At 40.7% G+C, this 12,511-nt stretch overlaps 1 protein-coding gene across 8 annotated transcripts in view; it reads right to left on the reverse strand.

The window, feature by feature from the left end:
* The window catches only part of TEX2 (testis expressed 2), a 115,731-nt gene that overhangs the window by 71,411 nt on the left and 31,809 nt on the right, over positions 1-12,511 (reverse strand). The window contains exon 1 of one of the 8 annotated variants that reach the window (XM_050921012.1): positions 2,444-2,558. The exons of the other annotated variants lie outside the window; for them this stretch is intronic. The gene's annotated coding sequence lies outside the window, so the exon portion shown is untranslated. Of the gene's footprint in view, positions 1-2,443; positions 2,559-12,511 lie in introns of those variants that run through there. 8 annotated transcript variants of the gene reach the window in all.

Below are 12,511 nucleotides of genomic sequence, written 5' to 3' on the forward strand. Positions count from 1 at the left end.
TACAGACTGCTTCTTTTATCATTATTCTACCTTCCAACTGGAAGGACAAGTCCCTCCAAAAATCAAAACCAAAAACCAGTACTTTAAATCAACTACTCAAACCCAACAGAGAAACAGGAGTTGGAACAAAGCTTATTGGACTATATACAGATTGATTTAAAATTTACTTTTTTCAGTTTTAAGTACGAGGCTCACAGTGGGGACAAAGATCCCATATCATAGAGCAGAAGGAAGCAAAGCACCCACGCATGCACACTCACCCCTCTCCAGGATTCTAGAGGAGTCTTCCCTCAGTTTCTCTGCAGGAGACGCTGCTAAAACCTCATGCATCTTCTTACAATACCATTGGTGAAACCCGATTTATTTACTGTCATGAACATACAGCTAAGGGTAGCATAAAATCCCTCCTTTACCTATTGTGGCAAATTGCCAGTACTGTTATGCGATGCGGGGTCTCGTGCTTTCTCTTCTTAGGGGAAGGTTCAGGGCGCCATTGCTTGCCTCTGAACCAGGATTTTAATTACCCCACTAGTGTCCTTGAGGAGGGGAGTGGAGAGGGAGTGACCTGGGCCCGCCCACTTCTCCAGGTCCCAACCCAGGGGCCCTGAGATTTGTGGTGAACCACTTGAACTAGTGGTTCCTTCCTCGGGCTACTTCCCTCTCTTGCCCTTCAGCTTGTGAAGGGGCTTCTTGCCCTCCTTCTACACAAGCCAGGTGCCCCTTACTTAGAGTTTCCTTTGGATTTCTCAGCCCACTGCAGCACTCCTCCAAACTTTCCTTTTGTCTCTCTTCAAAACTGTTCTCTTCTCCAACTCCTTCAAACTGCTCTCTGCTCCAGCCAAACCTTCCTGCTTCAACTCCCACATTGTCTGACTGAAGCAAGGGTTTTTATCACATGACTGACTGCTGGTGTTCTAATTGGCTTCAGGTGCTCTAGTTAATCTATAGCAAACCTTCCTCCCCTTGCAGAGAATAAGGCTCCCTGCTAACACTCTCCTGCTGCCCTCTGGCCATGCTGTATCACACTATAAAAGGTTAAGAAGCAAAAATAACCTGGTTGGCACCTGACCAAAAAGGACCAATAGGGGGAGATACTTTCAAATCTGTGGGGGAAGGTTTTTGCTTTGTGTTGTGGTTCTCTCTGAGACAAAGAGAGACTGAACAAATAATCCAGCTCCTACTGAAATGATACATCTAATATTATAGATATAGTAAGTAATAGCAAGGAAATGTGTTAGATTATCTTTTGTTTTAGCTTGTGAATTTCCCCTAGGTTAAAAGGGAGGTTTATTCCTTTTTTTTTTTTTTTTTTTTGGGTAACTTTAAAGTTTTGCCTAGAGGGGAATCCTCAGTGTTTTGAATCTTTTTGTTACCCTGTAAAGTTAACTTCCATCCTGATTTTACAGAGGTGATTTTTTTTATAATAAACTTCTTTTAAGAACTGATCGTTTTTCAGTGTCCAAAAGACCCAGGGGTTATCTGTGCTCACTTTGTAACCAATTGGTTAGGATATTATTCTCCAGCCTCCCCAGGAAAGGAGTGTAGGGACTTGGGGGGATGTTTTGGGGGAGGTAGGGCTCCAAGTGGCCCTCGCTGAATGTTTGTTTAAATCATTTGGTGGTGGCAGCGATACCAAGGGCAACGAAGGAATTTATGCCTTGGGCAAGTTTTTAACCTAAGCTGGTAGAAATAAGCTGGGGGGGGGTTCCACGTGGGTCCCCACATCTGTACCCCAGAGTTCAGAGTGGGAAGGGAACCCTGACATTTACAAACAGGGAGATCCTTGAGAAACTTAATATAGTCCTTAACATTTCATCTCCTTGAACATGCAGCATTTTACACAGTTTGACAAATATTTGAAGCATTGGGCTATTGTTACAATAAGGAGATATACGGTTTCAGTTTTTAAAATAAATAATTTAGTACCACATCTTGCAGTGGAGAGAAATTTCATTGTTCTGGGTCACATCTTTTGGGGCTTAAGGATTTCATTTGCTATAGACTTAGATATAATTTGCCTTGGTAAGCGAATCAGCAAACTACCAATATACAATAGGTCTTTGAACTAAAAATCTTTTTATATAGCAAACTGCAACAAAATTATGATGCAACAGTCCAAACAGCAGTCATTTGATGTGAAGCAATACACCTTTACTGAGAGGAGTCCTTCAGAAATGTCCCTTATTTGGTCTTTCTTTACCCTTCTGTAAAATACTAGCATTGGCCCTTTGCTCTGGTCTAAACTATCAATTCTTTCCCTTAAAAAAAAAAAGGGGGTAAAGAAAGTGAGCTCCACATAACCATGGCTAACCTTCACCTTTATATTTATTTTAAGAGCAAAGACAAATGTGAAAAAAAATTATTCAAGCTGCAGTGACATTCATACCTTTGGCAGCCTGAATTCTTGACAAAAAGAGCAAAATTTTCAGATTCTGTTTGTTACCTCCAATCAAAATGTCAGAAGTCTGATGCTTGGCAATAGATCTGATTATCAAAGTTGCTTCAGGCAGGCTCCATATTGAGTTATCTTACAATTACAGTCAGGAAGACAGGGTCTTGTATTTCTATATTTTGTTGTTACTGAAATAATAAAAAGCAAAAGGATCAGTCTTCAGGGCTCTTGTGGTCCTTGACAGAAATATAGAGTTTAACTGAGGCTAAAGTGTATAATGGTGTAATAGCAGCAGAAAGAGAAATTTACCCCTCCTAATACTCTTTGAAAAAGAACTTCTATGCTTTTAAAAGTTAAATATATATTGACATTTATTAAAAGCAGATTTGGGGTTTGTCTACCTTAGGATTTTAGCACTAATGCAGAAACCTATAACACTTCACTGCTGTAATTTATCGTGGAGTAAGGAAGCCACTTCTAGCGAAGATGTGCTGCTGTATAAGAAGTATGCACCAGCATACCTACAATGCTGGTGTTATGTCAGTGCACAGTCCACAGGGCAGACAAAGCCTTGAAAGCACATTCATCTGTGTTTGACAGGAAAAATGTAGTTCCACCTCATGTCCAGATAATATAGCTACAGTACAAGGGAGCCAGAATCTCCATTATAATGCACTGACTGTCAGAGGCATATTGCAGCAACTAACTTAGCCCTCGTCCAGACTAACCCGCGGCATCGGCGGGTTAAAATCGATTGCTCGGGGATCGATATATCGCGTCTAGTCTGGACGCGGTGTATCGATCCCCGAGCGCGCTTACATCGATTCCGGAACTCCATCAATCCGAACGGAGTTCCGGAATCGACGCGGAGAGCCGCGGACATCGATGCCGCGCCGTCCAGACTGGTGAGTACCTCGATTTTAGAAATTCGACTTCAGCTACGTTATTCTCGTAGCTGAAGTTGCGTATCTAAAATCGATTTTAATTCCTAGTCTGGACGTGGCCTTAAATGGCTGTAATGGGATATCAGTAGGAGGATGAAGGAGGAAAATCCATGCGACAAAGGTAATGATCGAGAATACTTTACACAGGCCTCTTCTCCTTTAGGGAAGCGTATTTGCAAAATTGTTTTGACTTAAACCTCTGTTGTGGAATTTTTTCCCCTGCTCCTCCCTCAAATTCCTCTGCCCTCTCAAAAACAAACACCCCCCACCCACCCCACAACCAGTCTACTGGAAAAAAAACAGGAAGGAAAAATCCTCCTTTAATTAAGTAACAGAGCTTTAACTCCAGAACATTAATCAAAACACAAAAAAGTGTGTTTCCACTTTCAAAATATGCAGTCAAATAGCTTGTTTCCCTAAACAGTGTAAACGCTCAACAATTATTCACAAGCTCAGATACAGATGTTTTTTTTTAATAGGTATGTGAGCAGATATTTTGCAACTAGTTGAGCCTTGTGTGTAAGCTGAGGAGAGAATACCCTGGTATTAAAGAGAGAGACATTTTCATGAGCTGCTGGAATCTGAGCAAGAATGTGGATCTTCAGGACACTGTGGCTCAAAGTGGTGAATCTAGAGAGCAGATGTGAAAGCTAACAACAAAGCCATTTCCTGGGTAAGATGTATATTAGGGATAGGCACGAATTACCAAGACAACTCATCTTCCTGTCCAAATCCATATGGATAGTTAGCTCTGAATAAGTGTATTTATAGGCATAGAGGGACAAGGTGGGTTATGTAATAATCTTTTATTGGACCAACTTCTGTTGGTGAGTGAGAGAGAGAGAAGCTTTCAAGCTTACACAGAGCTCTTCTTCAGGTCTGGGAAATATACACACAGTGTCACAGCTAAACACAAAGTGGAACAGATCGTTTAGCATAAGTCCCGTAAAAGATATTACCGTATCCACTTTGAGTCTCTAATATCCTGGGATTGACATGGCTATACCACCACAGCATATTTATGGACATATTCATTCTAATACACCAAATCCCAGACTATTGGAGACACAAATGCTATGCATCTCCTTGATGAACAAATGAACAGGCACCAGCTAGCACACCCAATTACACCTTTAGTCTTTAGCAATTTACATTTAAATCAGACTCCAGTAACAGGCGAAAAGGGGTTTTGTCCATTTCCTGCAATAGGAAACGCTTGTCCTCATCACCCAAAATCCATTGCAACAGAGCACACTTATCAGATCCTTCTGCGAAGACATAGTAAATAACGTGTCAGCATTAGGTACCAGCCAAAATCAGTTTCAAAACCACAATTTTACAATCCATAAGTGAGATCTTCAAAAGACAATATGCCCAGGCACTTTGGTAACAAATACTTAAATGTCCTTAGGGTTCTGCTTCAAAGTTCTGGAAAATGTTTTTGAAACACACAGGTTTAAAATTTTACTGTTTTCAATTTTCATTTACTGTTTTCAATTTATAGCCAAAGATAACCAAATCTGTACTGCATACATACACTACTCTAGATACAAACTCTCAATGGGCAAATTTACAGCTTGTCTAAATAAGCATTTAGATTGCTTAAGTTTAAAAGCAGAGTAGATCAAAGCACACCAAGAAACTTTCAATGTGAGCAGCAGGGTCACACGACAGTTAGTGCACAGCACACCGGTGCAGCACAGATTTACATTCCAGTTCGCCACACACTGTGTCTATATAGACAGCTGTTAGTTGTCTTATTGAAACGGAGCTGTTTTATGACAACAAGAGTGCTTTGTATATTTAGGATTTCCGTTTGGTGGGAGATTATGTTTTTTGAAACATGCTTTCTTATCCCTGCAACACTACAACATTATGTCGACCCAATTTACGCTGGCATACAGCCACTGCAGTTATTAAATTGCTTGTGTGCATGCAAACGTGGCTCCTTGTGTAAGAGGTACGCAACCTCACCAGGAGTGCTGGTCTCAATTGTATTGTCAGTATGGGGCATTGTGGGATGGCTCCTGAAAGCCAGTAACAGTTGATGTAAGCAACACAGTGTCTACACTGACACTTCATCAACCTAATTACACCAATGACTGTACACCAATCGGGGAGGTGATGTTAGTAAATCAGCATAAAAAGGCACTTACATCAGCAGGATGTAAAGTGAAGACACTTCCACAGCATGACAGCTGATGTCAACCTAACTGTGTAATGTAGACCAGGCCTATCTCAGAGACAACAGTCAAGGGCACTATAAGTACCTAAACATCTCACGATCTTTAAAATGTATTTATCCTAAGACTCTCCCTATGAGGTATGGAAGTACTATTACTCCTATTTTACAGATGGGGAACTGAGACACAGAAATTAAGTAGCTTGGCCAAGGTCACACAGAAAGACCAGCACAGCTAGGTATTGAACCCAGGTTTCCAGAATCCCAAGCTACTTCCCCATTCACTGGGCTGTCCTTTTTGAATTATATATCAATATGCCACAGTAGTCGTCCGAGTTCTAATATTTTACACCATGTATAAATCATACACAAGTGGCATACCAAATGCAGGAAAAGAGCAAAAGAATGCACACACGCCATTAAACCATAAATTACGGGACATCAACATTTGAAAGGTGAAAAAATGTACAATCCAAGTTCTCTCATATACCACTTTCTTACACTTCTCTTAACTGTAGACCCTAGCTTCTCTCAGATGCACTAAATTCACCCCAAACTCAAAAAGGTGATAGGAGGGGGAAAAAAAATTGCAACTGAAAAGTAAAAAAATTGGTTTGTTAACAGAATTAATCTGCTAGATAAAGAATTAAAAAAAAAAATCTAAGTATCATGGTCACCCTTAAAGACATCGTTTGCAAGCAGACAATGCTCACTTAAAGTTATTTTCTAATCTAAGTATAGGGGAAACTGCAGCATCTGATCCCAACATGTGGTAACTGTTTTTTCCTAAATGGCAAACATTTGCAATTATTCTGTATGTGCATGTGTACATGCCCATACACAGTGGTTGCCTTTAAAAACTTTTCAATTACGGTAGACAAAGTAAATCTTATATCATTACGTGCAATTTTTCCCTATGTTAAGTACAGTGATGTACACAGAATAATGCAAATGAGGTACTATTATGCAAGACAAAACTTCTTCAGGCTGACGACCGTAGTTTCACAAGTTGACCAGAGGTGAGTGGTGCAACAACAATGCACTTGAGCACTTTTAGCTTCCATAGATTAAATCTTTTAAGGGCATCCATTTGGATCATGAGTCTGGCAACACAAAGAAAAAACATGCACTTCAGGTTTGTTTTAAACATTTTATTTCCTATACAATATTTTTGACTAGCAATAAGTATACTCTTTAGCTAGGTCATTTACACAATCTGTATTTACAATCCCAGATTCACAATGTAGTGTTAATTACCCAGTGTTGAAGTTATTTAAATACCAGTCGCTAATATATGCAGTGTTAATTACCTGAAACAGATTAATTTTACTAACAAAACAAGTGGGTTGGAAATAATTTTGACACACAATGAATAAGCAAGATTTTATACCATGATTGACTAATCATCATACCAAACAGGGAAAGTCTCAAGTAGCTGATATTTTCCCACCTCTATATTATTAAGTATATATAATTTTATTAAAAAAAAACCTTCCTAAACGCCACTCTCAACACAAATAGAATAGACTTTGGCATCGGTGTTACAAGACACAGCAGGACATTCCCTATGGTGAGGATATGCTTACACTTTGGCTTCATCTATGCAAAGCTATTTAATGTTAACTCTATATTGACTGAAACCTATAACAGTATGGTCAAACCATGGTATAAGTGGGTTAAAAAAAAAAAAAAAAAAAGACATGTTTCTATCTTACTCGCCCACCTGGCCATTTTAACCTGGTTCGATCCTGCCAACACCAATTCAGGTATGTTTATAACCCAGTTCTGCCACAAGAATTTAAATTGTGCTCATGCAGTTTAAATTAAACTCTTGAATGCAGTGTATGCATGGGGCCTTACACCTTCAGACTATTCTGTCCAACTAATACTATCTGTGCAAGAGAGAACACAAATCTGCAACTCCTTACTGTAGATGGCTACATTCAATTTAGCATATCACACACCATGCATACATGCCTTTAGCAGATTCTGTTTACTTCCAGCACTATTCATTTCAATCTCCAGATCAACTGCCCTAATGAAATTCACTCTGTGAAACTGCAGTTAATTCAACCTATCAGATTAGTCATTTAATTTTTAATATAAAGACTGACCACCAGTGTAATAGGGTCAAGGGATTTTCATTCTTCGAGATGTTATTCTTAAGCGCCTGTCTATTGACTTCATTTATTATAGACATTCTAATTATCCATCCGGATTATGACAATGTCTCTTTATTTCCACTGAGAGAAAAGCAGATCTAATCTGGACTCACTAATCATCATAGGTACCACAATGAGTCTGCTTCAAAAAGGTATTTGTTCACCCTTACTGAGGTCATCAGCTATATTTAAAAAATGTAGTTATAATGCAAGTTCCACTGTTAAAAGAAAAAAATCTGAACTCCCTGGGACTTGGCAAAATTAACACATCAAAAAGTGCATGCTGATACTATAAACATTCTCAGAAACAAAGAAAACTGTACTCCCATCTGGAAAAACCCTGTTTAAAATAGTTCTTCCCAATTTGCACATACTTCAACATTCCCTCTCCAAACCCATATTTTTAATGTCTTTGGTTGATTCACAAGAAGTTTCTCTGTGACCTGGGAAAAGGCGAGAACTAGAAATTTCCCTGATCCTACCTGTGACCATTTTTCTAGTCAACATCTTGACACCTACATCCCCCTTTTTAATAGGCAGAGAAAGTATTTTTAAAAATACAAGTTTAAAAAGGTTTCTTAAAGACAACACAAGAACTATTCAATATTAACATCCCCAACTACTTCCCACTAGCTACACACCATCCAGCAAAGGTTTCCCCTTTAAAAAGCTGATAAATAGCTAACATTTAAGATTCTTCTCTTCCACTGAGGTGCCTGTTCTCCCCCTCTAAACTTTGATTTGTTTCTTAAATCATTTTATATATTTGCTCTCTCTCCATCTTAGTTTTCCTTTCTTTACACTCTTGCTCAGGCTTCTCCTAATTCCAATTAAGTTTTCCTCACTTACTTCTCCCATTTTCTCTGCTGTTCCTGAAGAGTCCTGCTTCTCTCTTCCTTCTCTCTTCTCTTCCAGATGCTTAAAACAAACTGCCATTTCCCAACCTCTAGGGAACCTTCTGACACCCAATGTTCTTTCCCCTTTTTCTTTTAAAGGAACATCACCACAAACAGTCTGCTTGCTAGTTTAAGCAGATAACATAAGCTCCAATATTGAGTAACACCAGAAAGAATTAACACATTTTATACCTCCATTGACTGGGATAGTTAAAACACTCCTTTACCACCTTTCCTAGTTTACAGGTTGATATTTAAAAAATCACAATAGTAAAATAGTTAAGTTTATTTAATAGAAAAATGGACCTGAACCAAAATGCTTGATCCATATACCTCAGACTTTGGGTGTTTCAAAACCCAACCCCCATCTTGGCTTGGTGGCTGGCCGTTCCATCCCTCAAATGGTCCAAGACAAACAAGCCTGCACTTGAGTGCCTTCACAGGGTGGGGTAGGAGGGTCACAATTTTATCTTGAATAATCACAGCAATGTCATCACTGGTATCCAGGTGATAGTAGCAAGTTTAATCTGTAATTCTTACCCAATAAGGCTTTTCTTTTAGAGTTCTGCAACATAACCCTGGTTTGCTGTCCCTGATGATTGTGCAGCACTTAACCCTAGACAGTGCATTCTGCTCTTGTGTGAGGGGGAGGGGCATTATCGGTCTTTTAATGGGATTCTAATGGCACGTCTGCACTGCAGCTGGGAGCGTGGTTCCCGCCTGGGTAGGCAGTCAGCTAATGCACTAAAAATAGCAGTGTTAGTCTGTGTTTTCCCCCCAACCCACATTTGTGTACTTTTCCTATCCTTTAAGAGGTATCAGTTTATTTCTCTGTAGAAAAGTTTCTCCAAGACACTCCCCTTTATTATATCCTTACTTCCCTCCATCAGTTCCACACATCTCTCCATTGTCTACCTTGGTTCTCCCCTAGAGCTCACTGAAGTCAGTGGACAAAGTATCATTGCATTCAATGGGCTTTGGATCAGACCCTTTGCAATGGGGCTGGAGCATGAGCCCAGCTCACCCTCTAAACGAAGGTGAGTTGACAGCCCTGCTGCTGCTATCTTATTTCTACTCTCAGTTTGTGGGCTTGAATCAGAGGCTGTAGATGATTTGTTTTGAAGCTGTTTGAATGTTTATTTCTCAGTCTTCTAACAGGTCATTATATGATATTAGTCATGTGAAAGGACTAACAATTGACACACTTATTGCTCATTAGTGAAGCAGCAGCTGCAGCCACTTCAGTCAACAGTTAAGAGCCAGGAACTGGTTGGCTTTACAGCATGTTGCAAGAACGGTCTGTCTCCCCATCCCACACATCATACTCTTAATAGTGAGCTTTTAATTCTGAGTGGCTGCCTACACAATCTTTGCCGTTGATGTCAATACACCCACTCTGGAAGGTCAATGGGCATTCTCCAGATTAACTGCCCAGAAAGGCGATGGAGTATCCATTCTGGGACACAGTAAAGAGGAGAGTGAAATGACTAAACACCGATATGTCTTTGAATGACCAGCATTAGACCTTGGACATACTCTTGTGGAAGGACTATGAAGCCAGACAAAAGTATCTGGACTGAGTCCAGCTGCACATTCAAAGGGCTGCTACAAAACACAAATGCAAATTGATGTGGATATGACATATGTTGCTTTTACACAGTGCTGCCAGGATCAATCATTAACTTTCCTTCACTTTACTACAGATATTTCTATTGAACTTGTGCAAAGGGTAGTTCTCCCAACAAGGCATTGTGAAGCATGCTGGAAAATATGAGACACAAAGACACTCTCTGCAGGATAAAGGAAAAAGATTTTTAAACACATGAAACGCAAATCACCACCCCTATTCCTACTCCACTATCAAGATTAAGGAGACACAGCAAAGGTCAATGAAGTTCTTTCCTCCTAGATCTCTCAGTGGTTCCTCAGCCCTCATTCCTGGAGCTGGATCCCAGTTCAATCACTACTCCCAGGCTTTACCTGGCTGGAACTCGGTTTTCAAGCTCTGGCTTTCAAACTCCATTCATGTTAGGTTCTTCCTCCTGTCTTAGCAGGACAGTCCCAGTGCTCTTAGCTAGGGCAACTACCCTGATCTCAGGGTCTTTCCTGTAGGAACCTCTCTGCAATCACCGCCACAGCTTTCAGAACTTCCCCCTAGCTTCCTGCTGCCCTTTATAGGGGAAATCAGCTGCCCTCAGTCAGGCCCAAGCAAGGTTAACACAGCACAGGTGGCTCCTTCGGTAATCAGGTTTGGCTGGCTCCTAGCCAAAGACCCTTAAGGAGCAAGCTACCTTATACTAACATTTAACGTGTAGATTTTATTCTCAGGAGAATTAGCCCTCTTAAAAATTTCCCCTCTTTAAAACTAATAGTTAGAGGATAAACCTTATCATTTGTAAATGAAAAGCTATCATTGCCTATTGTAGTATAAAAAATAAGAGTATGTGGTTAAATAAACTCAGAGGACAACCATTTGGATAAGGCACTGTGTATATCACTGAACAAGTGGGAGGGATCCCTTGCAAGCAGAAGAGCTAGGGAAGTTTTACTTTTATAATGAAAGGAGTGGAAGTGTGTTGTGTTTTGCTTTAATCCTTCCCACTCCACCCCAAGCCAGTCCCCTCTCAACACTGACAGACAATTTCATATTTCAGTCTTGGCATGAGCCAGGAAGGATCTACTGCTACTAACAGTTTGGCACTCTTCAACAAACTTCCTACAGCTCCAGTAAAAGGTCTATTTATGAGAGGCAGAGGAACAGCCACACTGAGGCAACTGATTCAACAAAAACAGAACGTTTCAACTCGGGGGGCAGGGAGGGAAAGAGGCAGGGAAACGGAAGGAGCATCTCCAAATGAGACCCCAGAGATTAAACCTTTATATTCAATGTCCTTCCTTCCAAAAGTGGTGCCCCATAAATACAGACCTCCTAAGCTGATCCCCAGAATCATAACACTGTATATAACAGCAGACCCTCTTATTCACAAAATTACTAGAAGACCTCATACAAGATACTAGATTTTGTATATATTTCTGGTAGTTTGCCCTGCCACATCCAGACACAGCATCTTAAAAGAGTTCTCACTTGCCAGATGGAGAGTGCTTAAGGATTGAGATCTGAAAATTTCAGTTTCTGCACCGAGAAAACAGACTGACTTAGAAAATAGGAAGGGAGACATGGAGCATATGCAGTTAATTCCTAAATGGATTATTTACCTATTCTAGTCTTGACTGTAAATTGATCATTGCGCATGCATACTGCATACAGAGTTGATTGTCTGCATGTGCTTATTTCACACACTAATAAAAACATCAAATGATTTAAAAAGGTTAAAGCCATACAGAATTGCAGAAGGGGAATGATGCAAGGCCAGAACCTTTTCAGGAAGTTTACAATAAACTCAACTCTGAAAAAATGGCTTTCAAAAGGAAAAACTCTCAGAAAATGAACATTAGAGGGAAAGGTAGGATCCGCTGGCATCCACACACACAGTTATTTAGGCCATGTCTACATCTAAAATTTTGCAGCGCTAGTTGTTACAGCTGTATTAGTACAGCTGTATAGGGCCAGCGCTGCAGAGTGGCCACACTTACAGCAACCAGCGCTGCAAGTGGTGTTAGATGTGGCCACACTGCAGCGCTGTTGGGCGGCTTCAAGGGAGGTTCGGGGAACGCGAGAGCAAACCGCGGCGAAGCTGGTCTCCTTTCCCGGTTTGCTCTCTCGTTCCCCGAACCCCGAGCAAGCAGGTCTCCTTCCCTGCGGTTTGCAGGGTGGTTCGGGGAACGCGAGAGCAAACCGCGGCGAAGCTGGTCTCCTTTCCCGGTTTGCTCTCTCGTTCCGGAACCACCCTGCAAACCGCAGGGAAGAAGACCTGCTTGTTCGGGGAACGCGAGAGCAAACCGCGGCGAAGCTGGTCTCCTTTCCCGGTTTGCTC

Source organism: Gopherus flavomarginatus, chromosome 12 (assembly GCF_025201925.1).
Source record: "Gopherus flavomarginatus isolate rGopFla2 chromosome 12, rGopFla2.mat.asm, whole genome shotgun sequence".
Taxonomy (NCBI): Eukaryota; Metazoa; Chordata; order Testudines; family Testudinidae; genus Gopherus; species Gopherus flavomarginatus.